Source organism: Bos grunniens, chromosome 14 (genome assembly GCF_055505025.1).
Source record: "Bos grunniens cultivar Pamir isolate PY7600 chromosome 14, Bosgru_T2T1.0, whole genome shotgun sequence".
NCBI lineage: Eukaryota > Metazoa > Chordata > Mammalia > Artiodactyla > Bovidae > Bos > Bos grunniens.
This window is the reverse complement of record NC_141178.1, coordinates 11,110,685-11,125,149: the sequence shown is the minus strand read 5'-3', so window position 1 is coordinate 11,125,149 and position 14,465 is coordinate 11,110,685. Positions and strand designations below refer to the sequence as shown.

Sequence of the window (14,465 nt, the reverse complement as noted above, 5' to 3'; positions counted from 1 at the left end):
GGCAGGGAACCCGCCTTACTTTGCTCCCTTTCTGGCTCTCCTGCTGGTAAATGAGCATGTCTGATCTCCATTCTACCTGCAACAGGGGAAAGGCCATGATTTCTGTAGGGGCTTAGTCAATAGCCCAAACCGAATGTTTCCGAAGATTAACCTTGCTTTCCTCACACATGGCTTTAGTTAAAGAGATGGAGTTGGGGTTGAAAACTATTTCAGGAAATGAAATGCAATTTTACATTTTCATGGTGTCTGTAAAATACTTATAGCATCTTAATGTTTATATACATATGTATATGTATTTTAGGTTCCTCTGAAACTTGTTCTATACTTTTGTTGGATCGAAGCTATGAAGAGGGAGGGAATCCTGCACCTTTGCAAACATCTCGGTTCCAAATACATGTTCAATAAGAGTCTGTGTAATGTCAAAATCTGGGAAGTTGAGGGGAGGGGCATTGGATCACTCATGATAACATCGGCCCATAATTAGTTTTAAAAAGTACCTCCTATACAGATGTTTTTGGTAAAAAAAGCTATATACACTTGCTGGATTGCTTGTCTTGAATGAAATGTTATCTGATTTACTTAAAGCAAGGCATTGCTTTATATATTTACTACTTATTCATTGTAGCTAGTGAAATGAATAGGTGTTTGGGGGAAGTCAGTGATTTCACAAGATGGATTGAATTTGCTCTTTATATAAAACAGGAAGATGCCATTGAACTGCCAGATTCTGGCATCCCATGCAGAGAAATACACTTTAACTACAAAACAGCATGTTCTGAGTCTGTGTTTTCTCTGGATAGTAGTAGCAGGAACACAATGTTCATTTAAATTAAGCCAGTTCCTTGGATAATAACAAAGTAATTAAAGAAACCACTAAGGAAAAAGAGCCAATTTATTTGAATCCTGTTCATAAAAACTACATCAAGAGCCCGAAGGTACAAAATAATGTGGATAAGATGGCAGATTGATGATTTTTTAAAAAATTCTGTGTGGGATGCATCTTGATATTAATTCAAATGAGTATCCCTCATCCGAAAATAATACAGGATGCAAAATTTTTTATCCTTCTTAGGAGAAATGAAACTCTATTAAAATATCAGAAAAGAAGCTGCCACATAGCTTGAAGTCCACTTGACCTCTAGTAATGCCTTAACATCAGAGTGTTATGATTTATTCATATTTTCTACATTCCCATTGGAATAGAGGGGCCTTTGTCTTTAATGCTTTCAAGAGTTTGAAATTCATAATGAAAAACTTATCCTAGACGATATTGCCTGAACCACAGGGAGATATTTTAGGGCATCAGTGAGTTTTCTATTTTTGTCAGTAACAAAAAATCTAAATGGAGTTGAAAATGTGTATCATGTTTTTACATTAGCATTAGACACTGCAATTTATTTTAAAGGAAAAGCACATCAGTAAAATACCTCTCACCTTTATATTCCATCAGGGTAGTGGTGAGAATTCTAGGTCCCTAAACACAAATTCACAATTGCTCTTTGTGCATCTTAGCTTAACGACGGCTTCCTTTTGAAGACCAGTTTTCTCTCTCTGCCACATTCTCCTTCTCCCTCTGAAATACTAGGTCACTTGGGCCACGTCTCTGCAGGTGCGGGAACTGAAGAAAAGCTTGCACACTGGAGCATTTGTCGACCGCAGAATGGAAACCCAGTCTTTGAAGAACAATATACAGAAAATGATCAGTGTTGAAGAACTTAAAATGAAATAATTTTTTAGAGAGGAAAAACATACATAGAATGTCCAACTTGCCCACTGACAAGATGAAAAGCAAAGCATTTAAACCTGTATTGCATGAATATCATGTCATAAAAATATACATCAACATCTGGTCAAGTCCAGTTAAATACAAAGAGAAAAGCAGACAGAAAAAAAAAAAATACATGTGAAAATAAAGAAGGGTAAGAAAAGTGATGAAAAGAAGGAGAGTGGATTAGAAAAGTAGAACCGAGGAGAAAGAGAATAGGACTCGAACTGAGAGAGGAAATCTAAGAGGAAGAGCAGAGTGTCACCGCAGAAGGACTTCAGTGGGCCTTCACCTCCACTCTCTGCAGCCCCACGATTGAACCTGGCTTATCATTCCTCTGAGCAATTGACGGATCCTATGTGAAACGTCTTCAGAATTTCTCAAGCCTGCTGGCTTGCTCATTCGTAACCTGTGTCAAACCACATAGAGGGACTCCTTCAAGTAAAGTATGGACAAGAAGAAGACACAGCAGAAACTTGACCTAAGCTCTATGTCTTACTTACTGAACTTTTTATTTCCAGCTGATCACACACGTTGTTTTTGTTGATATTAAATCAGGGATAGTTGATAGATATTTACTTTTTTTTTAAATTTATTTATTTTAATTGGAGGCTAATTACTTTACAATATTGTATTGGTTTTGCCATACATCAACATGAATCTGCCATGGGTGTACACGTGTTCCCCATCCTGAACCTCCCTCCCACCTCCCTCCCCGTACCCTCCCTCTGGGTCATCCCAGTGCACCAGCCCCAAGCTTCCTGTATCCTGCATCAAACCTGGACTGGCAATTCGTTTCTTATATGATATTATACATGTTTCAATGCCATTCTCCCAAATCATCCTCCCCCTCCCTCTCCCACAGAGTCCAAAAGACTGTTCTATACATCAGTGTCTCTTTTGCTGTCTTGTATACAGGGTTATTGTTACCATCTTTCTAAATTCCATATATATGCGTTAGTATACTGTATTGGTGTTTTTCTTTCTGGCTTACTTCACTCTGTATAGTCGGCTCCAGTTTCATCTACCTCATTAGAACTGATTCAAATGTATTCTTTTTAATGGCTGAGTAATACTCCATTGTGTATATGTAGATATTTACTTTTAGAAAATGTGCCCCAGTTGACATAAAATTCAGCTAAGAGCAGGATCTAGTATGGTTGCCTGCTAATTCTTTAATACCTTCTGTACACTTGCGGGCTTAAATGTTATGGTGATTTTCCTAAAAGAAGTTTTATGTTGGAGAGCTCTAATAATTTTCTGTGAGTTTTGTTGATTTATAAGTGTTTATAAGAAAGAGCTTATATTTTAGAAGGCCATTCTTGTCACTGCTGATTGAGTATTCTGGATACTGGGGCAGTTGCTATATTTATCATGGATATTTTTTCCTAATTTATTTATTGTTCTATTAAAACCAAATTGAACAATTTGCTCTATCCTAGAGGATCCTTATGAAAAGACATTAACTCATGAAGACATGCTAATATTATCTTCTAAGAAAGAAAATTGCAGAAGTCAGTTTACTGGCCTTGAAAATGTCATCTGAGAGAGTCATAGAGCTATATTGTCAAGACTAATGGGAAAAATCCCAGAACCTACAAAAGAGACTGCTGAGCAATGAAACAATGTCCATAAGAGAGATATTTCTGATGGTATAGTCAGTCAATGACCAGTCTACAATGAACATTTAACTTCTATTAAATTCAGTAAACTGCACTAGCTTCTGAGAATTTTAAACTTGAACATAATCCTTACAATGAAGGATCTCATAATCAAGGGAAGAATTAATTGAAAGCTCATTCTAATTTTTGTAACCATTTGTTTTTTTGTTTGTTCTTTAATGTTTGTTACATTTAAACTCAAGATTTGTATCTGCAACCTAATTTTGTCCACAATAACTTTTGCTTCAGTAACTAGGGCACCCAGCACTCTAACTCAGCCTGAATTAGGACTTAATGAAGTCATTCTTGGTGCGACAGCTTGCAGCAAACTTTCTCTCCTTTAGAGACAAGTGAAACCCTGACTCTGCCCCCTGTTTTTCTGCATAGCTGCATAGACACTGCATAGCTGTAGATGTACCATCTCTGGGATAAAGATTAGGATGTGAGTTATTGTTATCAGTGAGAAGGTTTCAAAGAGACAATTGTGATGGAATGGAGGGAACCTTAATATGAACAAGCACCCCACATGTCATGCAAATAAGTTGTGGCCGATTAACTGAGAGCAGTGCCTCTGCTCCCTGCTTGTTTGCCCATTTCTACTTCCCTCTAACCTTGAAAGAACTTAATTATGAGGAATGAGATCACCAGGCAATTTAAGCTAACTCCTGACTAATATTCCCCTGAATGCACACCATGCCTTGTCTAACCTGTTGATTCTTACCCTAAATAAAAAGAATAATGAAGAAAGAAGTAGTTAAAGAATGATTAGCTTTCTAACCCCCAGCAGCCACCCTAAGCAATCCTGCAGGCAGATCACATGGGGAAGATAACAGCTGAAGAGTTAGCCAGTCTGCACACAATAGACAACAGTGCAGAACCCAACCTTCTACCTGGATGATTCGCTGAGATTCTCTTCCCCCACCTTCCCTTTAAAAATGGTAATAACTGGACAGAATCTGCAGAGATGATCTCCAGACATAAGTCCACCTTCTCCCCAGACTGCTGGCCTTTCTGACTAAAGCATCTTTCCTTTCTACTGACACTTGCCTCTTAATTATTGGCTTTTGAGCAGCGATGAGCTGAACCTGAGTTCAGTAATATAACTCCTGATAAAGAATGTTAGCACAATGGGTCATGTACCCATTATGCATTAGAGACTCATATATGATGGGTTAAGAGTGTCGGTTCTGTCCTTGAGGCTGCCTGAGTTCCTTGACTTGTGGTCCCTTCCTCTATCTTCAAAAGCACCAGTGTAGCATCTTCAAATTCCTGTCTGACTCTGGCTCTCTTGCCCCCCTCTTGCACTTTTAAGGATCCTTGTGATTAATTTGGTAGATCCAGATCATCTGGGATAATCAGGGATAATCTCCTCATCTAAAAATCCTTAACTTAATCACATTTGCAAAATCTCTATTACCATGTAAAGTTCACAGGTTCCAGGGATTAGGACATGAATATTTTTGAGAGGGGTTTCCCTGGGGGCTCAGGGGTAAAGAATCTGCTTGCAATGTAGGCGTTGCAGGAGATGCTGGTTCAGTCCCTGGGTCTGGAAGATCCCCTGCAGGAGGGCATGGCAACCTACTCTAGTATTCTTGCTTGGAGAATCCCATGGACAGAGAAGCCTGGCAGGCTACAGTCCATAGGGTCGAAAAGAATCACACACAACTGAATAACATCATGCATGTCTTTGAGAGACCTATTATATATGTTAGAAAATATATATGGAGGAATGCTCATGTTATCAAGAATTATCAGTTATCAAGAGTGATAATGGTTACAATTATTACTTCCATAAAATATAAGAGGGAAGATTATGTGGAGGAGTACTCATTTGAATTTGTATTGTTTTAACATTTATTTTATGCATTACTTTAATTCATTCATTTACTCAGTAAGCATTTTTGTAGCAACTAGACCTCTTGAACTAACCATATTAGCTTTCTTGTCAATTATGCTACAGAATCAATAAAGTACAAATTAATGAGACAGGAGGGAAGGGAGCAGGATGACACAGCTGTTGAAGATAGTACAGAAATACTGGGTAGAACCTCCTAGGCCCAAACAGGGGATGATTCCATTTTAGTAGACCTGGAGCCCATTAGACACTCACTGTGATATAATAGCACATGCTGAATGACACCTATGGATGTTCCAAGGCCAACCTCAAAAGGCCAAAAAGTGGGCAGTGACCCTGGGTCACTCCTGGGTCACTCCAGTTCCTGGAAACTCTCACCCCTGCTCCAAGATAGCTAGACTATTTCCCCCACTCATTACCCTATAAACTTACCCATAAAAATTAACCACCCTGTATTTCAGGACCACTCTAACCTTCTGAGACAGACCACACTCTGTCTGTGGAATGTGTATCTCTCTAAACAAACTTGCTTTCATGTTCCTATGGCTTGCTCTCAAATTCTTTTCTGCATCAAGTCAAGGACCCTCACTTGGCAACCCCTCCCAAGAACTGGCCAGAGGTGTGGCCTGCAACATCAGCATCCGATTATTATAAAGACTCAAATATTTAGTTCCTTGTCAGAACACTTCAAGGACTTGAGTATGGTCCTCCTATGTCGTACATCTCTGTTGCTAGTAAATGTACTTGAGCTAAAAACAGTCTGAACCAATCAGCATGCTCTCTGATTAAAAAAAAAAAGAAAAGTTTTCTATTTTCAGTTTTGTTGAGATGTGAAAGAAGAAATTCAGTGTTCTTGTTTAATGGATGAGAAGGTCTTCACTTCGGTATTTCCAAATCAAGCAAGTATTATCACCTCTTGGGAGAAACAGCAGGGTTAATTTACCTACTTGGATTTGAATACTAGAGTGGAAATTAGGCTGGTATTTGCCTGGCTTAAAGAATGAGACTGGAAAAGCAGTATCAGTACAAAGCCTCAGGAGGCCTGTGGGTTGGGTGTGGTTTGTATCGTGTTAATCTTTCTTTCAGTACCAGCTAAGTAGTTTCTGTTTCAAAGAAAAGGCAGTGGCTTCTCTACCAGGATAGCACCTCAGGTTGCATGGTGCTTTAAGAGTTCAGATGCTCAACAGTATGATCTCAATATCTGAATTCATTTGAATAGGAAGAACGGTTAAATATGGACTCCACACATTATTTCAAAAGGCAAGGCCTTATTATTGCTAGCCCACATGTCACTAGCTGCTGAATGACACCGTGCACCGCATTTCATGGAAATAAAAGGAGAGCTCCTTTGTTGTAAATTCATGCATACGCTCTTGGGAAATTAGGGCACACAGCAGATGTAAATCAGCTTTTAATCCAGGTCCCAGTGTGGACAGTACAGAAGAGAGCAGTGGTGGGAGTCAGGAGAAAAGAGAATCCTAACTCGTGCCAAAGAAGAGAAAAGAATATCCTGTTTGTTTTGTTTTTTTTTTTTTAAATCAGGTTGGATCACTTATATGTACACTCAGATACTAGTTTCTCTCTATATTGTTGAATGCTCTCTTTCTTTCTTAATTACTGGAGTTAAAGTGAAGCTTGACCCTAGTTAGAGAAATCTCCAGCAGGACCTTCCTGGTCTGAAACACTAGGACCTCGTTTCACAGAGGGGCCTCCAATAGGCACAGGATTCCTGCAGGGCAAGACACTTGGAAGGCTGCAGAAGAACTGCTCTTAGAGTCCCCCAGGAGCCCCTCAGGGCACAGTGCATCCAGAGGTACCCAGTTCCCAGCAGGCTAGGGATTCTTTGGGACTGGGTGGTGAGGCTTGCACCCTTTTCCTGCGCACCTCATGTGCATGCTCAGTCATGTCCAACTCTTTGTGACCCCATGGACTGTAGCCCACCAGGCTCCTCTGTCCATGGAATTTTCCCAGCAAGAATACTGGAGTGGCTTCCCATTTCTTTCTCCAGGGGATCTTCTTGACTCAGGGATAGAACCCATGTCTCCTACATTGGCTGGTGGACTCTTTACCACTGTGCCACCTGGGAACCCTCCTGTGTACCTTGGGGATCCTCTATTCCCCTTCTCAAGCTGCCTCTGCACAAGTTTGTTTCCGCATGAGCCGCTCACGGGCCAGGTAAGGTGGAGATAGTGATGCTTTACTGCTTCTGTTCAGCTGCTTGCTAGATAGTGGGTCTCCCATGCAGTGCTGATGGATTTTCAATGCCATTCTATTAGCCTGATCACAGTATAATTCTACTTGGATGCAAAATTAGCAGCAGAATCATATTTTACCTCTAGCTTCTAATTGGCAAGTCACATGCTTTTATTAAACTATTCCAATCAAGGCTTCACAGCATCATACATTCTGCTTATCACTGGGCCCACCTGCAGCCAGCTCTCCTGCTCGCCTCTTATCAGCAAAGCCAATTACTTTCTCCTGTGCTTGCTTTGTGGTTTTGCTTATAGACTCCACCACACCTCCACAACTAAGCCTCTGGGGTATTAGGTAAATCCTATTCCTGATGATCTTCCCTCCCAACCAGGCACAAGTTACTACCTTGAAGTGGTCTGTGAGTTCCGGTCTGTCTTCTTTTCTGCAGCCAAGTGTTCGCAGCATTCCTTGTATTTCAATGTTTTCTTGCTTTGCAGGGTCTATTGTTTCCCCCTTCTCCTTCATTGCTGCTTCCTCTTTCTTTCCTTTGTCAAGTTTCCAAAGCCTTTTCTAACCCTCAATTAAGAATGATGTTTTAAAATGAAATAACTCCTTACAAACTCCTGTTCCCAACAACTCCACTTCTTCATTAGTTGTTGAGTTTCTGTGGACATATTAAGCGATGAGAAAAGGCAAGCACTTTAGCATCAAATGGAGTTAGAGCCATCACTTACCAGGTGGATACGTTTATGAACTCTCCTTGGTCAGCCATGGTATCAGTTTCTTCATCTCTTAAATGGGATGATTTGCCTCCTTGAGAATGTGTGAACATTGCCCGAGTTATGAAGTGGAGCCACTAGGACCTGTGAGCACTTACTGTGTTAGCTTTCTTCTCTTTCAAGGTTTAGCAAGTATTTTTTGAAGCAGTCAAGTAGACATTGCACTAAGAAGCTTTGGAGGAATGCAAAGCTGAATAAAGTCTTGTGTGACTTGGAGGAGTTTATAATTCAGCAAATAAGATCAGAAGAAGCAAAGTCAAAACCAGATCTAAGTAACGACAGAAACTTATGAACCAGGCCCTTAACTGACAAATCTCAAATATACTGCAACAGAAGAGAATAACTCCTTCCAGCAATAAAATCCTACAATTAATTTATTCACCCCTGTTTCCCTCTCTTCTTTACCTGGGATATACCCCTCCAGAAACCATACAATTAACAGCAATAACACCAACAGTAACATAATTAATATCAGTGAAGCACTCTGAGGCAATAAAGTGGCATAGAAAATCAAAATGGAATCTATGTAATATTCATATTAAATTTAATAACTATTTATTTATTTTTTTTTTTTTTTTTTTTTTTTTAATTTTTCAGCACTTTATTTATTTTTTATTTGATAAATTTAATGCCTTTTATTGCCATACCTCATTTTACTGTGCTTTGCTTTAGTGAGCTTTATAGATACATGTTTTTGTTTTTTTTTTTTTTCCTTGTTAATTTTCTGTTTAGTTGATCTATCCATAAGTGTGAGTGGGGTATTAAAGTCTCCCACTATTATTGTGTTATTGTTAATTTCTCCTTTCATACTTGTTAGGATTTGTCTTACATACTGCGGTGCTCCCATGTTGGGTGGATATGTATTTATAATTGTTATATCTTCTTCTTGGATTGATCCTTTGATCATTATGTAGTGACCTTCTTTGTCTCTTTTCACAGCCTTTGTTTTAAAGTCTAATTTATCTGATACGAGTATTGTGACTCCTGCTTTCTTTTGGTCCCAATTTGCATGGAAAATCTTTTTCCAGCCCTTCACTTTCAGTCTGTATGTGTCCCCTGTTTTGAGGTGGGTCTCTTGTAGACAACATATGTAAGGGTCTTGTTTTTGTATCCATTCAGCCAGTCTTTGTCTTTTGGTTGGGGCATTCAACCCATTTACGTTTAAGGTAATTACTAATAAATATGATCCCGTTGCCATTTACTTTATTGTTTTGGGTTCGAGTTTATACACCATTTTTGTGTTTCCTGTCTAGAGAATATCCTTTAGTATTTGTTGGAGAGCTGGTTTGGTGGTGCAGAATTCTCTCAGCTTTTGCTTGTCTGAAAAGCTTTTGATTTCTCCTTCATACTTGAATAACTATTAATAACTATTTAAATTAATAACTATTTAAATATTTATAAATTATCTAGCATTTTATATTTGCAAAATGCTTCACAACCACTTTTTATTAATTATTAGATACCACTTATCCCTTGGCACTCAAGTTTCCGTGTAGCAGAGCTGATTTTTTATTATTAATCTTAAAGAAACATTCAGCTGTATCAAGTATTTTTCTAAATCCTTACATTTAAAGTATTGGGTCACATGGAAAGATACATCAGTACAGAAATAGTCATCTTTGCAGCACCTGATTCCATTGTTTTAGAACTCAGAAAAGAGAAATGACTCATACAAGGTCACAGAGCTAGTCCTGTTAATGGACGGGTGTGTAGAAGTCCTAGAATAGCCTAGCCCTTGGGGTTTGTTACTGAATATATAGAGATGTCAGATAACTGGTGCTGTGCTAACTGGATTAACTAGAACTGTAATCTGGGGAAAAAAATGTGAGCATCGTGCTTGCATTTTCCCAGGGTCTGTATAAACCACTGAGTGAGGGAACAGAGCCTAGAACTGCTGGCGTCCAGGTTCGCCTAAAGCCGTGAATGTTTGTGTGTTGCATGCGCTTCCCAATACAGGCCATGATGTCTGGAAACCAGTTTTATCCCTGATTTTTTCCATCTAAAGCCTGTGTCCTCAAATGCCTTCGCTCCCGCTCTGGTAGAATATGTGTTAAATCCTCTCTCCACACTCGACTCTGAACTCCCCAAAAAGACATGAACTGTGTCTTACATTTTGTTTCCTTCTGCCTGGGCAGTGCCTGGCGTATGGAAGGCTCGCAAACATTTTCTCACTAATGTTAGAAGGCAAATCTCAGGAGGGCAGGGGTCTTGTTGACTCATCTTTGCCTTTATAGCAATCTCTAGTACAGTGTCTCATTTACAGTAAATCTCAATGGACACTTGTTTTATGAATAAAAATAATGAATATATAGAAATTCAGTTATTTGTCATGATACATGTAAGTAAAAATTTTATAATGTCACTAGATAAAAATAAAAACTAATGACGAATAACTAGGTAACCATTCCAGCATGCAGAGGTCAAGCTGGAAGCTATTAGACACCATCAGAAGCAAGTGCCATTTGCTTTTTCATGCCTGAATGTAACACAGTGCTTTCTGGGTTTTTTTATCAATTTTTTTTACTTTGGTAAAAGATCTGTAACATAAAATCCACAATTTAATCACTTTAAAGTACATAATTCAGTGGCATTAAGCATGTTCACAATGCTCTCCATACATCACCATCTAGTTGCAGAACGGAACAATGCTTTTATAGTGTCTAATACAATTGTTTTCTTACATTCTGGGGTGGGAAATCAAATGTAGCACAAATACAATCCAGGGTTTAAGAACCACACGGGAATGAATCTAGTCACAGAACTTTTCACTCAATTAGAAAAAGCTACTCCTTCCACTTTGTCCTCGAATTAAATTGTAGTCTTTTGAGATCTGTTGGTAAAAGAGAGGATAATATTGGGAGAAATAACGTGTTAGGACTTGATCTCTCTGGGTGCTGGTGACTTACTCTGCCTCCTTGACCCTCAGGGTCTGGATGGAGCTGTGGGAACTAACTGGCCCAGTTATCTTCACCAGGATCCCTTGAAGGGATCTCCAACTCCAGACTGTAGGATGGTGACCAAAAAAATGACTGTGGATTTCCCATGACCCAGATTGGAATAAGAGCTCTGTACAAATTAGTAAATGTTGAGCTTCAGCATAATTAATAATGCACAGCAGATACAAAAATTAGAGTTTGGCTCTGAAAGTAACTGCCGAGCTTCACCATTAGGAACAGGTGGAAGTTTTACCCAGGTGTACTCAAAGGAACTAGCTGAACACTGTACCTGGCTATGATCAGTACCAGCTGGGGAAAGACTAAGCGCAACCAGTATTTGATCACAGACTCTACTTCAACAGACAATATCTCCATTTACTGCCCCTAAGTTGTATATCAGTTGTTTTTGCTGTTTAGTTGCTAAGTTGTATATTTTACTACATTGCAAAAATTGAGCTCCACTCTTTTTGAATGATGAGTTAGCTCTGTCTCTATATTTCTTTCATTTTATTCCTGAACACTGCAGCGGTGGGCATCAGCTTTGGACTGGTAGAATCTTTTAGACTGAATCTGATATCAAAAACAACAACCCTTTTCCATTGCTCCAGTGAAAGAAGTTGCAATGCCTTCTGTGAAGCAATATTAAACTTCCCTTCTTTAAAGGCAGCTGCTCAGGGTTTGACTGTTTAACCATTTCACTGCCTCTTTTGTGCAGACGACTAGTTCTCAGATTTCAGCTTGCATATGAGTCACCTAGGAAACTGGCTAAAAATGAAGATTCTTAGCTAATACCCCAGAACTTCTGCTTTAGTAAGTCTGCGAAAGAAACATAGAATCTGTGTGCTCCTAGTTTCCCCAGATCAGAGAAGGCAATGGCACCCCACTCCAGTACTCTTGCCTGGAGGGTCCCATGGGCAGAAGAGCCTAGTAGGCTGCAGTCCATGGGGTCGAGAAGAGTTGGATACGACTGAGCAACTTCACTTTCACTTTTCACTTTCATGCATTGGAGAAGGAAATGGCAACCCACTCCAGTGTTCTTGCCTGGAGAATCCCAGGGACGGGGGAGCCTGCTGGGCTGCCGTCTGTGGGGTCGCACAGAGTCGGACACGACTGAAGTGACTTAGCAGCAGCAGTTTCCCCAGATAATTCTAATGCAATTGGTCCAAGGACCACAGTTTGAGAAACAGCACACTGGGTTTATTGCCAAGAGTGCCAGCACTTTCAAAGCCACCTATGCCACCTTGTTTCGCTGAGCCTGCTCAGAGCACCGACTGTGTCTCTGTTTCTCACTGTGCGCACTCTTTGTTGAACCCAGGGTAAGAGAGGAGTGAGTTAAAAGGCTGGAAGAAGACGCAAGGAGCAGTAGGAACTGCAGACACATTTATTCTCTCCTGTCTGGCATAGCAGCCGTAGCAGCAGCCGTAACATCACATAACGTAGCCCCCAGGGCTTTCCAGGTGGAGCTTATATAACAAAAGTAGCCCATGGCCAAGTGAGTACCTCCTGAGGTGCATGCACAGTGCCATAATTGATCTCAGCTGTTACATTTTATTTGCAAAATGTGGGGCAAGAGCGAGAGGCTGTGGGGCAAGAGAGCCTGACCATGCCATGTTGGCTAATTTGCTCTTTCCCTACCGACCTCAACCTTAAATATAGTTACATGAATTACTGCATGTTTGTATCTTTATTTCCAACATCTTAGAACTTTTTGACATTAAAGGCCCAAGTTAGAGAAAACAATTTTTCTTGTAAAATGGGGATATAAAACCCCTTCCCTGGATTTTTATAAGGATGATTGGATAGTTCAAGCAAAGGGATCAATAAAGTGCTTAATATTCTGTAAGCACTCAATAAATAATTTTAAAATATTTTCCATTAAAATATCTTATCAGGAATGTCATTAGCAGCAACAACAAGCACAGCAGCATGGACTCACCAAAGTGTGTTTAGGGAACTGATTGTCCAGATTTTCCATTCCCTTTACCCCCATGGGGAGTTAAAGTTATCTGAGCTCAAATTAAAGGTCATTAATCCTGGCTGCCACCCTATAAATGACATGGCATTTGACTCTCTGAAAATCACTTAGGGACCTCTGATTTCTTACACCCGAGATGGAGAGCAGACGTGATTTAAATCTTTATAAAGGATGAATTAAGAAACGCGATTTCAGTTGTAGGAGTCTAGTGAAATTGTTGTGGGTAGCCTCTGGAGCAGAGAAAAATTGTTTGTAGATGTTGTTGCATCAGCAAACCCTGAAATCTTATTATGATCTTGTCTTTTAATTTTATTCTATTCAGTTACTAATGACTTGTCATGACATTTTCCTCTTTATTGCAATTTATGATAGAGTAGCCAAATGCATGCACTGGAGAAGGAAATGGCAACCCACTCCACTGTTCTTGCCTGGAGAATCCCAGGGATGGGGGAGCCTGGTGGGCTGCCATCTATGGGGTCGCACAGAGTTGGACACGACTGAAGCCATGCAGCAGCAGCAACAGCCAAATGCAAAGATAGATGTTAACCTTCCATGACTGTGACCATCCTTCGTTTGGAATGGTTTTGGAAACCATGCTGACAACTTGATGTCCTTTTTGTAGAGGTTGCTTGTTATCAGTGCTTGGAAGGTAGTAACTGTTGAGACAAAAGAGATGTTGATGGAGAACCATCATTTCTATTGTTTAATTTGCAGTTTCCTACATGTCACTACATATATTGATCTTTTATGAAGAGAGTGAAATTGAACAGTCTGACTTGTGAGGGTGCTTTGTTTCCTTCTTGCTCCTATAGCATGATCATACTCAGAGATAACACAGAGTTTCCAAAACTGGCTTGGAAAAGAAGTAAATTTGTTTGGACCTAAGTTTTGAACCCTCTGACCTCAAAACAACATGAATTGCTCTTTTCTTTTCACTTAGAAAAAATAAAAAACACAAAAGTGCAGCACTAAGACTTATATCAATGCAAACACCCAGCAGTTATGACTCAGGAAAAGAAAGAACGTTCCCAGCATCCCAGATTCCTTCCCCCAGCATCCAATGGGGCTCTTCCCAGTAGTCATCCTTCTCTTCCTCCCTACTACGTGCATGCGTGCATGCTAAGTCACTTCAGTCGTGGTTGACTCCATGTGACCCCACGGACAGCAGCCCACTAGGCTCCTCTGTCCATGGGATTCTCCAGGCAAGAATACTGGCATGCTGCTGCTGTTGCTAAGTCGCTTCAGTCGTGTCTGACTCTGTTCGACCCCATAGACAGAAGCCCACCAGGCTCCCCCATCCC

General features: G+C 40.0%; 1 long non-coding RNA gene across 1 annotated transcript; it reads right to left on the bottom strand.

Moving 5' to 3' along the window:
* Positions 1–1,374: 1,374 nt before the first annotated feature.
* LOC147359031 (uncharacterized) lies at positions 1,375–8,588 on the bottom strand. The gene is made up of 3 exons (XR_015140143.1): positions 7,880–8,588; positions 2,058–2,174; positions 1,375–1,673 (listed from the first exon to the last, which is right to left on the bottom strand). It is a non-coding gene; the product is annotated as an uncharacterized LOC147359031 (long non-coding RNA).
* Between the last annotated feature and the right edge of the window lie 5,877 nt (positions 8,589–14,465).